The 13719-nt window shown below is 48.1% G+C and overlaps 1 protein-coding gene across 1 annotated transcript in view; it reads left to right on the top strand.

Moving 5' to 3' along the window:
- The first annotated feature begins 238 nt into the window (after positions 1-238).
- Positions 239-13719, top strand: part of LOXL3 (lysyl oxidase like 3) — a 258654-nt gene continuing 245173 nt past the window's right edge. The window contains exon 1 of the mRNA XM_073586838.1: positions 239-480. The gene's annotated coding sequence lies outside the window, so the exon portion shown is untranslated. The remainder of the gene's footprint in view (positions 481-13719) is intronic.

The following is a 13719-nucleotide window of genomic DNA, read 5'->3' on the forward strand; positions in this document are numbered from 1 at the left end:
ACTGCAGGAAAAAAGCAATGTGTGAACCTAGCCCAATAGGGGCTGATATCGTTGTGGTTGTTAGCTGATCCTACAATGCAGGACACAGTGTGGACATTTTCTTCCCCCTCCATAGCTCCATGAACAAAAGATGCATTTTTGGGAATCGGAGTAAGTGGCGAGGGTGAGCGTCGTGTGAGCTGCGGAGACCTTTCGTGTGCGGGTGCTGTGCGCTCCCATGTGTTTGGCTAGGTGTGTACATGGCTATGTGGCACTCACAGCCCCCTTCCCTCCGTCCTTGTTTGCTTAAAATCCTGTGGGACATAGAAAGGAAAGTATGAACACTGACACAGTCAGATGTGGAGAGACAGAGGGGGAAGAGCGCTGTAGAAGTCTCACAAAGTGAGACACCAGACTGAAGGAAGGAGGAGAGAAGCCCCAGGAGGAACAGGAAGAAGGACATTGGGAAGAGGCTACGTGCAGGCAAGGAAACTTCAGAAGGTAAATGAGAGCACCAGGAAGCCTTCTAAACATACGAGCATGCGAATGGATGGAAAGTGTATGTATGGCGACTGACGAGAGCGTGTGGTTATATAACCGAGTGTACAGCGTAAGTATGTGATGCATAACAGTGCAGAGTAAGTGTGTGATGCAGAAGAGAGGACAGAGTAAGTGTGTGATGGAGAAGAGAGGACAGAGTAAGTGTGTGATGGAGAAGAGAGGACAGAGTAAGTGTGATACAGAAGAGAGGACAGAGTAAGTGTGTGATACAGAAGAGCGGACAGAGTAAGTGTGTGATGGAGAAGAGAGGACAGAGTAAGTGTGTGATGCAGAAGAGAGGACAGAGTAAGTGTGTGATGGAGAAGAGAGGACAGAGTAAGTGTGTGATGGAGAAGAGAGGACAGAGTAAGTGTGATACAGAAGAGAGAACAGAGTAAGTGTGTGATACAGAAGAGCGGACAGAGTAAGTGTGTGATGGAGAAGAGAGGACAGAGTAAGTGTGTGATACAGAAGAGCGGACAGAGTAAGTGTGTGATGGAGAAGAGAGGACAGAGTAAGTGTGTGATGGAGAAGAGCGGACAGAGTAAGTGTGTGATACAGAAGAGCGGACAGAGTAAGTGTGTGATGGAGAAGAGCGGACAGAGTAAGTGTGTGATGGAGAAGAGAGGACAGAGTAAGTGTGTGATACAGAAGAGAGGACAGCGTAAGTGTGTGATGGAGAAGAGAGGACAGAGTAAGTGTGTGATACAGAAGAGAGGACAGAGTAAGTGTGTGATACAGAAGAGCGGACAGAGTAAGTGTGTGATGGAGAAGAGAGGACAGAGTAAGTGTGTGATACAGAAGAGAGGACAGCGTAAGTGTGTGATGGAGAAAGGACAGAGTAAGTGTGTGATACAGAAGAGAGGACAGAGTAAGTGTGTGATACAGAAGAGCGGACAGAGTAAGTGTGTGATGGAGAAGAGAGGACAGAGTAAGTGTGTGATGGAGAAGAGCGGACAGTAAGTGTGTGATACAGAAGAGCGGACAGAGTAAGTGTGTGATGGAGAAGAGCGGACAGAGTAAGTGTGTGATACAGAAGAGAGGACAGAGTAAGTGTGTGATACAGAAGAGCGGACAGAGTAAGTGTGTGATGGAGAAGAGAGGACAGAGTAAGTGTGTGATGGAGAAGAGAGGACAGAGTAAGTGTGTGATACAGAAGAGAGGACAGCGTAAGTGTGATGGAGAAGAGAGGACAGAGTAAGTGTGTGATACAGAAGAGAGGACAGAGTAAGTGTGATACAGAAGAGCGGACAGAGTAAGTGTGTGATGAGAAGAGGGAGAAGAGAGGACAGAGTAAGTGTGAGATGGAGAAGAGAGGACAGAGTAAGTGTGTGATGGAGAAGAGAGGACAGAGTAAGTGTGTGATGCAGAAGAGAGGACAGAGTAAGTGTGTGATGCAGAAGAGAGGACAGAGTAAGTGTGTGATGCAGAAGAGAGGACAGAGTAAGTGTGTGATGGAGAAGAGAGGACAGAGTAAGTGTGTGATGGAGAAGAGAGGACAGAGTAAGTGTGTGATGGAGAAGAGAGGACAGAGTAAGTGTGTGATGGAGAAGAGAGAACAGAGTAAGTGTGTGATGGAGAAGAGAGGACAAAGTAAGTGTGTGATGCAGAAGAGAGGACAGTAAGTGTGTGATGGAGAAGAGAGGACAGCGTAAGTGTGTGATACAGAAGAGAGGACAGCGTAAGTGTGTGATACAGAAGAGAGGACAGAGTAAGTGTGATACAGAAGAGAGGACAGCGTACGTGTGTGATGGAGAAGAGAGGACAGAGTAAGTGTGTGATGGAGAAGAGAGAACAGAGTAAGTGTGTGATGGAGAAGAGAGGACAGAGTAAGTGTGTGATGGAGAAGAGAGGACAGAGTGTGTGATGGAGAAGAGAGGACAAAGTAAGTGTGTGATGGAGAAGAGAGGACAGAGTAAGTGTGTGATACAGAAGAGAGGACAGAGTAAGTGTGTGATACAGAAGAGAGGACAGCGTACGTGTGTGATGGAGAAGAGAGGACAGAGTAAGTGTGTGATGGAGAAGAGAGAACAGAGTAAGTGTGTGATGGAGAAGAGAGGACAGAGTAAGTGTGTGATGGAGAAGAGAGGACAGAGTGTGTGATGGAGAAGAGAGGACAAAGTAAGTGTGTGATGGAGAAGAGAGGACAGAGTAAGTGTGTGATGGAGAAGAGAGGACACAGTAAGTGTGTGATACAGAAGAGAGGACACAGTAAGTGTGTGATACAGAAGAGAGGACAGAGTAAGTGTGTGATACAGAAGAGAGGACAGAGTAAGTGTGTGATACAGAAGAGAGGACACAGTAAGTGTGTGATGGAGAAGAGAGGACAGAGTAAGTGTGTGATACAGAAGAGAGGACAGAGTAAGTGTGTGATACAGAAGAGAGGACAGAGTAAGTGTGTGATGGAGAAGAGAGGACAGAGTAAGTGTGTGATGGAGAAGAGAGGACAGAGTAAGTGTGTGATACAGAAGAGCGGACAGCTTACATGTGTGATGGAGAAGAGAGGACAGAGTAAGTGTGTGATACAGAAGAGCGGACAGAGTAAGTGTGTGATACAGAAGAGAGGACAGAGTAAGTGTGTGATACAGAAGAGAGGACAGAGTAAGTGTGTGATACAGAAGAGAGGACAGAGTAAGTGTGTGATACAGAAGAGAGGACAGAGTAAGTGTGTGATGGAGAAGAGAGGTGTTAGGAATCTGGTTTCTACCATGCCTATGCAGGAATCCAGATTCTCACATTTATCTCCAGAGGCTAAGTCCTTTGTGCCATCTTCTGAGCATGCTCACGGGACGAGCTCCCATTGGAGTTCAGGAGTCAGGTGCTCAGGTCCTGCTCCAGATCCTATTGGCTCCTTTTGGAGACCTGGAGATTTCCGGCAGGTCCCGTACGCTATAAAAAGTGCGCATGGCCATTCCGCCATGCGCTAGTATTTTCATACGGCTGCTGTATGTATGGTGATGGATGCTTGGACTGGTGACTGACTTATTAAGAACCCCTTCCCTCTGATAATACGTCTGTGTGAGTGTTTGGGCTGCAGCCATTATTAGCGCCAGTGCGCTCAAGCTTCATCTTTGCCAGCAGCTAGCGTCCTGCATCGCGCTTGCAGCATAGCGGTGCTTTCTCTGCGGCTCAGTTCACGCCGCGCTGCAGTTGCAGCCTGTCGGGCGTTCGCCGTTGTGACGTTCCGCATTCTATTTTTACGGTAGGTCTAGAAGGAGTAGTCCTGGTGTTTAAGGCTACTTCTGTGACCTTTAATACCGTATCTGCATCGCTGGAAGTCTGTGACCGTGTACAGACTCAGCGTTATTTATGGTTTTGTTTGCAGCTCTGTGCATATAACAGAGTCTGCTTCAGTGCACTGGGTGCAGCTAAAACCCTGTGCACATTACCGCCTGAGTGCTCTGCCTCTTTTAGCAGCGGTTATTCCATCCACCGCACGGTGGACCCCGAGTGGCGAAGGCACTTTATTTTTTATTTAGTGTCTTCCGCCACTCCTAACGAGGAAAGCGTAAGTGTGTGATACAGAAGAGAGAACAGAGTAAGTGTGTGATGGAGAAGAGAGGACAGCGTACATGTGTGATGGAGAAGAGAGGACAGAGTAAGTGTGTGATGGAGAAAAGAGGACAGAGTAAGTGTGTGATACAGAAGAGAGAACAGAGTAAGTGTGTGATGGAGAAGAGAGGACAGCGTACATGTGTGATGGAGAAGAGAGGACAAAGTAAGTGTGTGATGGAGAAAAGAGGACAGAGTAAGTGTGTGATGGAGAAAAGAGGACAGAGTAAGTGTGTGATGGAGAAGAGAGGACAGAGTAAGTGTGTGATGGAGAAGAGAGGACAGAGAAAGTGTGTGATGGAGAAGAGCGGACAGCTTACATGTGTGATGGAGAAGAGGACAGAGCAAGTGTGTGATGGAGAAGAGAGGACAGAGTAAGTGTGATACAGAAGAGAGAACAGAGTAAGTGTGTGATGGAGAAGAGAGAACAGAGTAAGTGTGTGATGTAGAAGAGAGGAAAGCGTAAGTGTGTAATTCAGAAGAGAGGACAGAGTAAGTGTGTGATGGAGAAGAGAGGACAGAGCAAGTGTGTGATGGAGAAGAGAGGACAGAGTAAGTGTGTGATACAGAAGAGAAGACAGTAAGTGTGTGATGGAGAAGAGAGGACAGAGTAAGTGTGTGATGGAGAAGAGAGGACAGCGTATATGTGTGATGGAGAAGAGAGGACAGTAAGTGTGTGATGGAGAAGAGAGGACAGAGTAAGTGTGTGATGGAGAAGAGAGGACAGAGTAAGTGTGTGATGGAGAAGAGAGGACAGCGTACATGTGTGATGGAGAAGAGAGGACAGAGAAAGTGTGTGATGGAGAAGAGCGGACAGCTTACATGTGTGATGGAGAAGAGAGGACAGAGTAAGTGTGTGATGGAGAAGAGAGGACAGAGTAAGTGTGATACAGAAGAGAGGACAGAGTAAGTGTGTGATGGAGAAGAGAGGACACAGTAAGTGTGTGATACAGAAGAGAGGACAGAGTGTGTGATGGAGAAGAGAGGACAGTGTACGTGTGTGATGGAGAAGAGAGGACAGAGTAAGTGTGTGATGGAGAAGAGAGGACAGAGTAAGTGTGTGATGGAGAAAAGAGGACAGAGTAAGTGTGTGATGGAGAAGAGAGGACAGCGTACATGTGTGATGGAGAAGAGAGGACAGAGTAAGTGTGATACAGAAGAGCGGACAGAGTAAGTGTGTGATACAGAAGAGCGGACAGAGTAAGTGTGATACAGAAGAGAGAACAGAGTAAGTGTGTGATGGAGAAGAGAGGACAGAGTAAGTGTGTGATGGAGAAGAGAGGACAGAGTAAGTGTGTGATGGAGAAGAGAGGACAGAGTAAGTGTGTGATACAGAAGAGAGGACAGAGTAAGTGTGTGATACAGAAGAGAGGACAGAGTAAGTGTGTGATGGAGAAGAGAGGACAGAGTAAGTGTGTGATGGAGAAGAGAGGACAGAGTAAGTGTGTGATGTAGAAGAGAGGAAAGCGTAAGTGTGTAATACAGAAGAGAGGACAGAGTAAGTGTGTGATACAGAAGAGAGAACAGAGTAAGTGTGTGATGGAGAAGAGAGGACAGAGTAAGTGTGTGATGGAGAAGTGCAGACAGAGTAAGTGTGATACAGAAGAGAGAACAGAGTAAGTGTGTGATACAAAAGAGAGAACAGAATAAGTGTGCGATGGAGAAGAGAGGACAGAGTAAGTGTGTGATGGAGAAGAGAGGACAGAGTAAGTGTGATGTAGAAGAGAGGAAAGCGTAAGTGTGTAATACAGAAGAGAGAACAGAGTAAGTGTGTGATGGAGAAGAGAGGACAGAGTAAGTGTGTGATACAGAAGAGAGGACAGAGTAAGTGTGTGATGGAGAAGAGAGGACAGAGTAAGTGTGTGATGGAGAAGAGAGGACAGAGTAAGTGTGTTTTACAGAAGAGAGGACAGAGTGTGTGATGGAGAAGAGCAGACAGAGTAAGTGTGTGATGGAGAAGAGCAGACAGAGTAAGTGTGTGATACGAAAGAGAGAACAGAGTAAGTGTGTGATGGAGAAGAGAGGACAGCGTAAGTGAGTGATGGAGAAGAGAGGACAGAGTAAGTGTGTGATGGAGAAGAGAGGACAGAGTAAGTGTGTGATGTAGAAGAGAGGAAAGCGTAAGTGTGTAATACAGAAGAGAGGACAGAGTAAGTGTGTGATACAGAAGAGAGAACAGAGTAAGTGTGTGATGGAGAAGAGAGGACAGAGTAAGTGTGTGATGGAGAAGTGCAGACAGAGTAAGTGTGATACAGAAGAGAGAACAGAGTAAGTGTGTGATACAAAAGAGAGAACAGAATAAGTGTGTGATGGAGAAGAGAGGACAGAGTAAGTGTGTGATGGAGAAGAGAGGAAAGCGTAAGTGTGTAATACAGAAGAGAGGACAGAGTAAGTGTGTGATGGAGAAGAGAGGACAGAGTAAGTGTGTGATACAGAAGAGAGGACAGAGTAAGTGTGTGATGGAGAAGAGAGGACAGAGAAAGTGTGATGGAGAAGAGAGGACAGAGTAATTGTGTTTTACAGAAGAGAGGACAGAGTGTGTGATGGAGAAGAGCAGACAGAGTAAGTGTGTGATGGAGAAGAGCAGACAGAGTAAGTGTGTAATACAGAAGAGAGGACAGAGTAAGTGTGTGATACAAAAGAGAGAACAGAGTAAGTGTGTGATGGAGAAGAGAGGACAGAGTAAGTGTGTGATGGAGAAGAGAGGACAGAGTAAGTGTGTGATGTAGAAGAGAGGAAAGCGTAAGTGTGTAATACAGAAGAGAGGACAGAGTAAGTGTGTGATGGAGAAGAGAGGACAGAGTAAGTGAGTGATGGAGAAGAGAGGACAGAGTAAGTGTGTGATGGAGAAGAGAGGACAGAGTAAGTGTGTGATGGAGAAGAGCGGACAGAGTAAGTGTGTGATGGAGAAGAGCGGACAGAGTAAGTGTGTGATGGAGAAGAGCGGACAGAGTAAGTGTGTGATGGAGAAGAGCGGACAGAGTAAGTGTGTGATGGAGAAGAGTGGACAGAGTAAGTGTGTGATGGAGAAGAGAGGACAGAGTAAGTGTGTGGTACAGAAGAGAGGACAGAGTAAGTGTGTGATGGAGAAGAGAGGACAGCGTACATGTGTGATGGAGAAGAGTGGACAGAGTAAGTGTGTGATGGAGAAGAGAGGACAGAGTAAGTGTGTGATGGAGAAGAGTGGACAGAGTAAGTGTGTGATGGAGAAGAGAGGACAGAGTAAGTGTGTGATGGAGAAGAGAGGACAGAGTAAGTGTGTGATACAGAAGAGTGGACAGAGTAAGTGTGTGATACAGAAGAGCGGACAGAGTAAGTGTGTGATGGAGAAGAGAGGACAGCGTAAGTGTGTGGTACAGAAGAGAGGACAGAGTAAGTGTGATGTAGAAGAGAGGAAAGCGTAAGTGTGTGATGGAGAAGAGAGGACAGTAAGTGTGTGATACAGAAGAGAGAACAGATTAAGTGAGTGATGGAGAAGAGAGGACAGATTAAGTGTGTGATGGAGAAGAGAGGACAGAGTAAGTGTGTGATACAGAAGAGAGGACAGAGTTAGTGTGTGTGATACAGAAGAGAGGACAGCGTAAGTGTGTGATGCAGAAGAGAGGACAGTAAGTGTGTGATACAAAACAGAGGGAGCAGAGTAACTGATGCAGGAGAGGGAGCAGAGCAACTGCATGCAACACAGGAGAGGGAGCAGAGTAACTGCGACACAGGAAAGGGAGCAGAGTAACTGCAACACAGGAGAGGGAGCGGTGTAACTGCGACACAGGAAAGGGAGCGGAGTAACTACGACAGGAGAGGGAGCGGAGTAACTGCGACACAGGAGAGGGAGCGGAGTAACCGACACAGGAAAGGGAGCAGAGTAACTTCAACACAGGAGAGGGAGTGGTGTAACTGCGACACAGGAAAGGGAGCAGACTAACTGTGCAACACAGGAGAGGGAGCGGAGTAACTGCGACACAGGAGAGGGAGCGGAGTAACTACGACACAGGAGAGGGAGCGGAGTAACTGCGACACAGACGAAGGAGCGGAGTAACTGCAACACAGGAAAGGGAGCAGAGTAACTGTGCAACACAGGAGAGGGAGCAGAGTAACTGCGACACAGGAAAGGGGGCAGAGTAACTACGACACAGGAGAGGGAGCGGAGTAACTGCGACACAGGAGAGGGAGCGGAGTAACTGTGACACAGGAGAGGGAGCAGAGTAACTGCGACACAGGATAGGGAGCGGAGTAACTGTATGGCACAGGAGAGGGAGCGGAGTAACTGCGACACAGGAGAGGGAGCGGAGTAACTACGACACAGGAGAGGGAGCGGAGTAACTGTGACACAGACGAGGGAGCGGAGTAACTGCGACACAGGAAAGGGAGCAGAGTAACTGTGCAACACAGGAGAGGGAGCAGAGTAACTGCGACACAGGAAAGGGAGCAGAGTAACTACGACACAGGAGAGGGAGCGGAGTAACTGCGACACAGGAGAGGGAGCGGAGTAACTGTGACACAGGAGAGGGAGCGGAGTAACTGCGACACAGGAGAGGGAGCGGAGTAACTACGACACAGGAGAGGGAGCGGAGTAACTGCGACACAGGAGAGGGAGCGGAGTAACTGTGACACAGGAGAGGGAGCAGAGTAACTGTGACACAGGAGAGGGAGCAGAGTAACTGACACAGGATAGGGAGCGGAGTAACTGTATGGCACAGGAGAGGGAGCGGAGTAACTGTGACACAGGAGAGGGAGCAGAGTAACTGTGACACAGGAGAGGGAGCAGAGTAACTTTGACACAGGAGAGGGAGCAGAGTAACTTTGACACAGGAGAGGGAGCAGAGTACCTGAGTATGGAAAAGACTATCCAGCTCAAAAGGGTAAAATCCAAAACATTTTATTTCATTGTCAATTTCAAAACATTCTCCTCAATCTTCCCTCCGGTTTTCCGGTTGGGTTTATGCATTTTTGTATTTTGCTTACCTATTTTTTGGATATCTAAATAAAATGTTTTGGATTTTACCCTTTTGAGCTGGACCGTCTTTTCCATATGTTGTCTACTGCCTGACAGAGCTGTGGCCCGTGCTTGAAAGCAACGTGGAAGTACAAAGGGTGAGCTGAACACTTTTTTTTTCTCTTGCACGTATAGTACCTGAGTGACACAGGAGATGGAGCAGAGTACCTGTGCAAGACAGGAGAGGGAGAGAAGTAACTGTGCGACATAGGAGAGGGAGCGGAGTAACTTTGCGACACAGGAGATGGAGCAGAGTACCTGTGCAAGACAGGAGAGGGAGCGAAGTAACTGTGCGACACAGGAGAGGGAGCGGAGTAACTTTGCGACACAGGAGAGGGAGCGGAGTAACTGCGACACAGGAGAGGGAGCGGAGTAACTGTGCGACACAGGAGAGGGAGCGGAGTACCTGTGCAAGACAGGAGAGGGAGCGAAGTAACTGTGCGACACAGGAGAGGGAGCAGAGTAACTGCGACACAGGAGAGGGAGCGGAGTAACTGCGACACAGGAGAGGGAGCGGATTAACTGCGACACAGGAGAGAGCGCGGCGTAGCTGCGACACAGGAGAGGGAGCGGAGTAACTGCGACACAGGAGAGGGAGCGGAGTAACTGCGACACAGGAGAGGGAGCGGAGTAACTGCGACACAGGAGAGGGAGCGGATTAACTGCGACACAGGAGAGAGCGCGGCGTAGCTGCGACACAGGAGAGGGAGCGGAGTAACTGCGACACAGGAGAGGGAGCGGAGTAACTGCGACACAGGAGAGGGAGCGGAGTAACTGCGACACGAGAGGGAGCGGAGTAACTGTGCGACACAGGATAGGGAGTGGAGTAACTTTGTGACACAGGAGAGGGAGTGGATTAACTGCAACACAGGAGAGGGAGTGGAGTAACTGTGACACAGGAGAGAGAGCGGAGTAACTGCAACACAGGAGAGGGAGTGGAGTAACTGCGACACAGGAGAGAGAGCGGAGTAACTGCGACACAGGAGAGGGAGTGGAGTAACTGCGACACAGGAGAGAGAGCGGAGTAACTGCGACACAGGAGAGGGAGTGGAGTAACAGTGCAACACAGGAGAGGGAGCGGAGTAACTGCGACACAGGAGAGGGAGCGGAGTAACCGACACAAGAGAGGGAGTGGAGTAACTGCGACACAGGAGAGGGAGCGGATTAACTGCGACACAGGAGAGAGCGCGGCGTAGCTGCGACACAGGAGAGGGAGCGGAGTAACTGCGACACAGGAGAGGGAGCGGAGTAACTGCGACACAGGAGAGGGAGCGGAGTAACTGCGACACAAGAGAGGGAGCGGAGTAACTGCGACACAGGATAGGGAGTGGAGTAACTTTGCGACACAGGAGAGGGAGCGGATTAACTGCAACACAGGAGAGGGAGTGGAGTAACTGTGCGACACAGGAGAGAGAGCGGAGTAACTGCGACACAGGAGAGGGAGCGGAGTAACTGCGACACAGGAGAGAGAGCGGAGTAACTGCGACACAGGAGAGGGAGTGGAGTAACTGCGACACAGGAGAGAGAGCGGAGTAACTGCGACACAGGAGAGGGAGCGGAGTAACTGTGCGACACAGGAGAGGGAGCGGAGTAACTGCGACACAGGAGAGGGAGCGGAGTAACCGACACAAGAGAGGGAGTGGAGTAACTGCGACACAGGAGAGGGAGCGGAGTAACTGCGACACAGGAGAGGGAGCAGAGTATGGTTATTGTGTGCAGCACAGAAGAGGAGAGTTCAGACTGTGTGATATTACATGTGCTGTATGTTGCTTTGCCACCCTAGGAAGGTCTGTCTTTTATATTTCTGTATACTACCTGTGTCATACACAACCCTACCTGACTGTATTTTCAGTGGGTGTGCCCGGGCCCAGTCCTCAGGAAGATGTTACTATCATTATCTGCAGGTTATGAAAGTATTGTCCTCTGTTTCCCTACATGTACGGCTCATTGCTCCCTATTTTAATATATGATTTTCCATTTTCTCTGGCTCTGGTGTTTATCCACTAAACAGATACCAAACAATGGCAGAATGAGGCAGGGATTTACAGTGTCTTTAAAAAGTCTTCATACCTCATGAACATTTCCACATTTTTTTATGTTACTCCCACAAACTTAAAATGTATTTTATTGGGATTTTATATGACACCCAATGGCCACAGTAGGAGATGCAGAGAACCACCGCTCAGGTGAGAGAATATGTCCACAGGACAACTATTAGTTGTATACTCCATATATTTTTTTATTTATTTTACTCATTTATACAACACCATTAATTCCACAGAGCTTTACAGACATTATTGGCACTGTCCCCGATGGGGCTCACAATCTAAATTCCCTATCAGTATGTCTTTGAAATGTGGCAGGAAACCGGAGAACCCGGAGGAAACCCACGCAAACACGGGGAGAACATGCAAACTCCTTGCAGATGTTGTCCTTGGTGGGATTTGACCCAGTACCACAGCACTGGAAGGCTGCAGTACTAGCCACTGAGCCACCGTGCAGATGGGCAAGAAGATAGACCATTTTTTAATGTAAGCCATAGGAAGTTCCATTTGCAGTATGCAAAAAGCCATGTAGGGGACACAGTGAGCATGTGGAAGAAGAGGTTCTGGTCAGATGAGACAAAAGCAGAACTGTTTGGGCTAAATGAAAAATGCTACAGTATGTGTTGTGGAAAACTAACACCCTTTAAAACACCATCCCCACCATCACACATGGTGAAGGCAGCATCATGCTGTGTGGTCTCTTTTCTTCAGCAGGGCAGGAAATCTGGTCTGTGTGATGGAAAGGTGGATGTAGCTAAATATAGGACAGTACTGGAGGAAAACCTGTGAGAGGCTGCAAAAGACTTGAGACTGGGACATAGATCCAACTTCTAGGAGGACAAGTACCCTAAATATCCTGCCAGACCTACAATAAAGGTTTTAAATCAAAGCCTATTCATGTGTGTGATCAGCCCAGTCACAGTCCAGACTCAAATCCCTGAGAATCTGTGGCAAGACGTGAAGATTGCTGATCACAGACGTCTCCGTCCAATCTCGCTGAGCGAGGCTGAGGGGGCAAATGTCAGATGTGCAAAGCTGGGAGAGACAGACCCCAAAAGAAGGCAGAAGTAATTACAGTGAAAGGTGGTCCTACAAAGTATTGACTCAGGGGGCTGAATGCTAATTCACCTCACAATGTTCAAATGTATATTTTCATTTTTTATTTAAATAATTAGAAAACGTATATCATTTCATTTTACACTTCCCAAACACTTGCTACTATGTGTAGGTGTCACATACAATCCCAATAAAATACATTTAAGTTTGTAAGTGTAATTTGAAAAATGTGAGAAAGTTCATGTGGATGTTTTTTCAAGGCACTGTAAACTTTTTGAAAGAAAAAAACGTTTTACTGCTTCAGTACATATGAAATAAGATGCATGTTTGTAGGGTTAATTCTCTCCCTGTATGTGTAAGCAGGTGCTGTGCAATTCTTTGTGTCTTCATGGTTACAGACTACATGTGAACACTGTGTAGACTGATCCAGGATCCCTTCCTTCCATTTGTCCCCTAATTATTGATAAGGTTTTCTTACATCAGTGTTCACCCTCCAGTGAGGTTTTCATGTCAGTTCCCCCCCTCCAGTGAGTGTTTCATATGTTGGTTCTCCCCCTCCTGTGAGTGTTTCATGTGTCGGTTTTCCCCCTCCAGTGAGAGTTTCATATGTCGGTTCCCCCCTCCTGTGAGGGTTTCATATGTCGGTTCTCCCCCTCCATTGACGGTTTCATATGTCGGTTCTTCCCCTCCAGTGAGAGTTTCATATGTCGGTTTCCCCCCTCCTGTGAGGGTTTCATATGTCGGTTCTCCCCCTCCATTGACGGTTTCATATGTCGGTTCTCCCCCTCCAGTGAGAGTTTCATATGTCGGTTTCCCCCCTCCAGTGACGGTTTCATATGTCGGTTCCCCCCTCCAGTGAGGGTTTCATATGTCGGTTCTCCCCCTCCATTGACGGTTTCATATGTCGGTTCTCCCCCTCCAGTGAGGGTTTCATATGTCGGTTTTCCCCCTCCAGTGAGAGTTTCATGTCGGTTTTCCCCCTCCTGTGAGGGTTTCATATGTCGGTTCTCCCCCTCCAGTGAGGGTTTCATATATCATTTCTCCCCCTCCTGTGAGGGTTTCGTATGTCGGTTCTCCCCCTCCATTGACGGTTTCATATGTCAGTTCTCCCCTCTTGTGAGGGTTTCGTATATCGGTTTTCCCCCTCCAGTGAGGGTTTCATATGTCGGTTCTCCCCCTCCAGTGAGGGTTTCATATGTCGGTTCTCCCCCTCCAGTGAGGGTTTCATATGTCGGTTCTCCCCCTCCAGTGAGTGTTTCATATGTCAGTTCTCCCCCTCCAGTGAGGGTTTCATATGTCAGCTCTCCCCCTCCCGTGAGGGTTTCATATCATATATCGGTTCTCCCCCGCCAGTGAGGGTTTCATATGTCGGTTCTCCCGCTCCATTGACGGTTTCATCTGTCGGTTTTCCCCCTCCAGTGAGGGTTTCATATGTCGGTTCTCCCCCTCCATTGACGGTTTCATATGTCGGTTCCCCCCTCCTGTGAGGGTTTCGTATATCGGATTTCCCCTCCAGTGAGGGTTTCATATGTCGGTTCTCCCCTTTTTGTGAGG

The sequence above is a fragment of the Dendrobates tinctorius genome, unplaced genomic scaffold, assembly GCF_039654945.1.
Source record: "Dendrobates tinctorius isolate UK_male_01 unplaced genomic scaffold, ASM3965494v1 ptg000096l, whole genome shotgun sequence".
Lineage (NCBI taxonomy): Eukaryota > Metazoa > Chordata > Amphibia > Anura > Dendrobatidae > Dendrobates > Dendrobates tinctorius.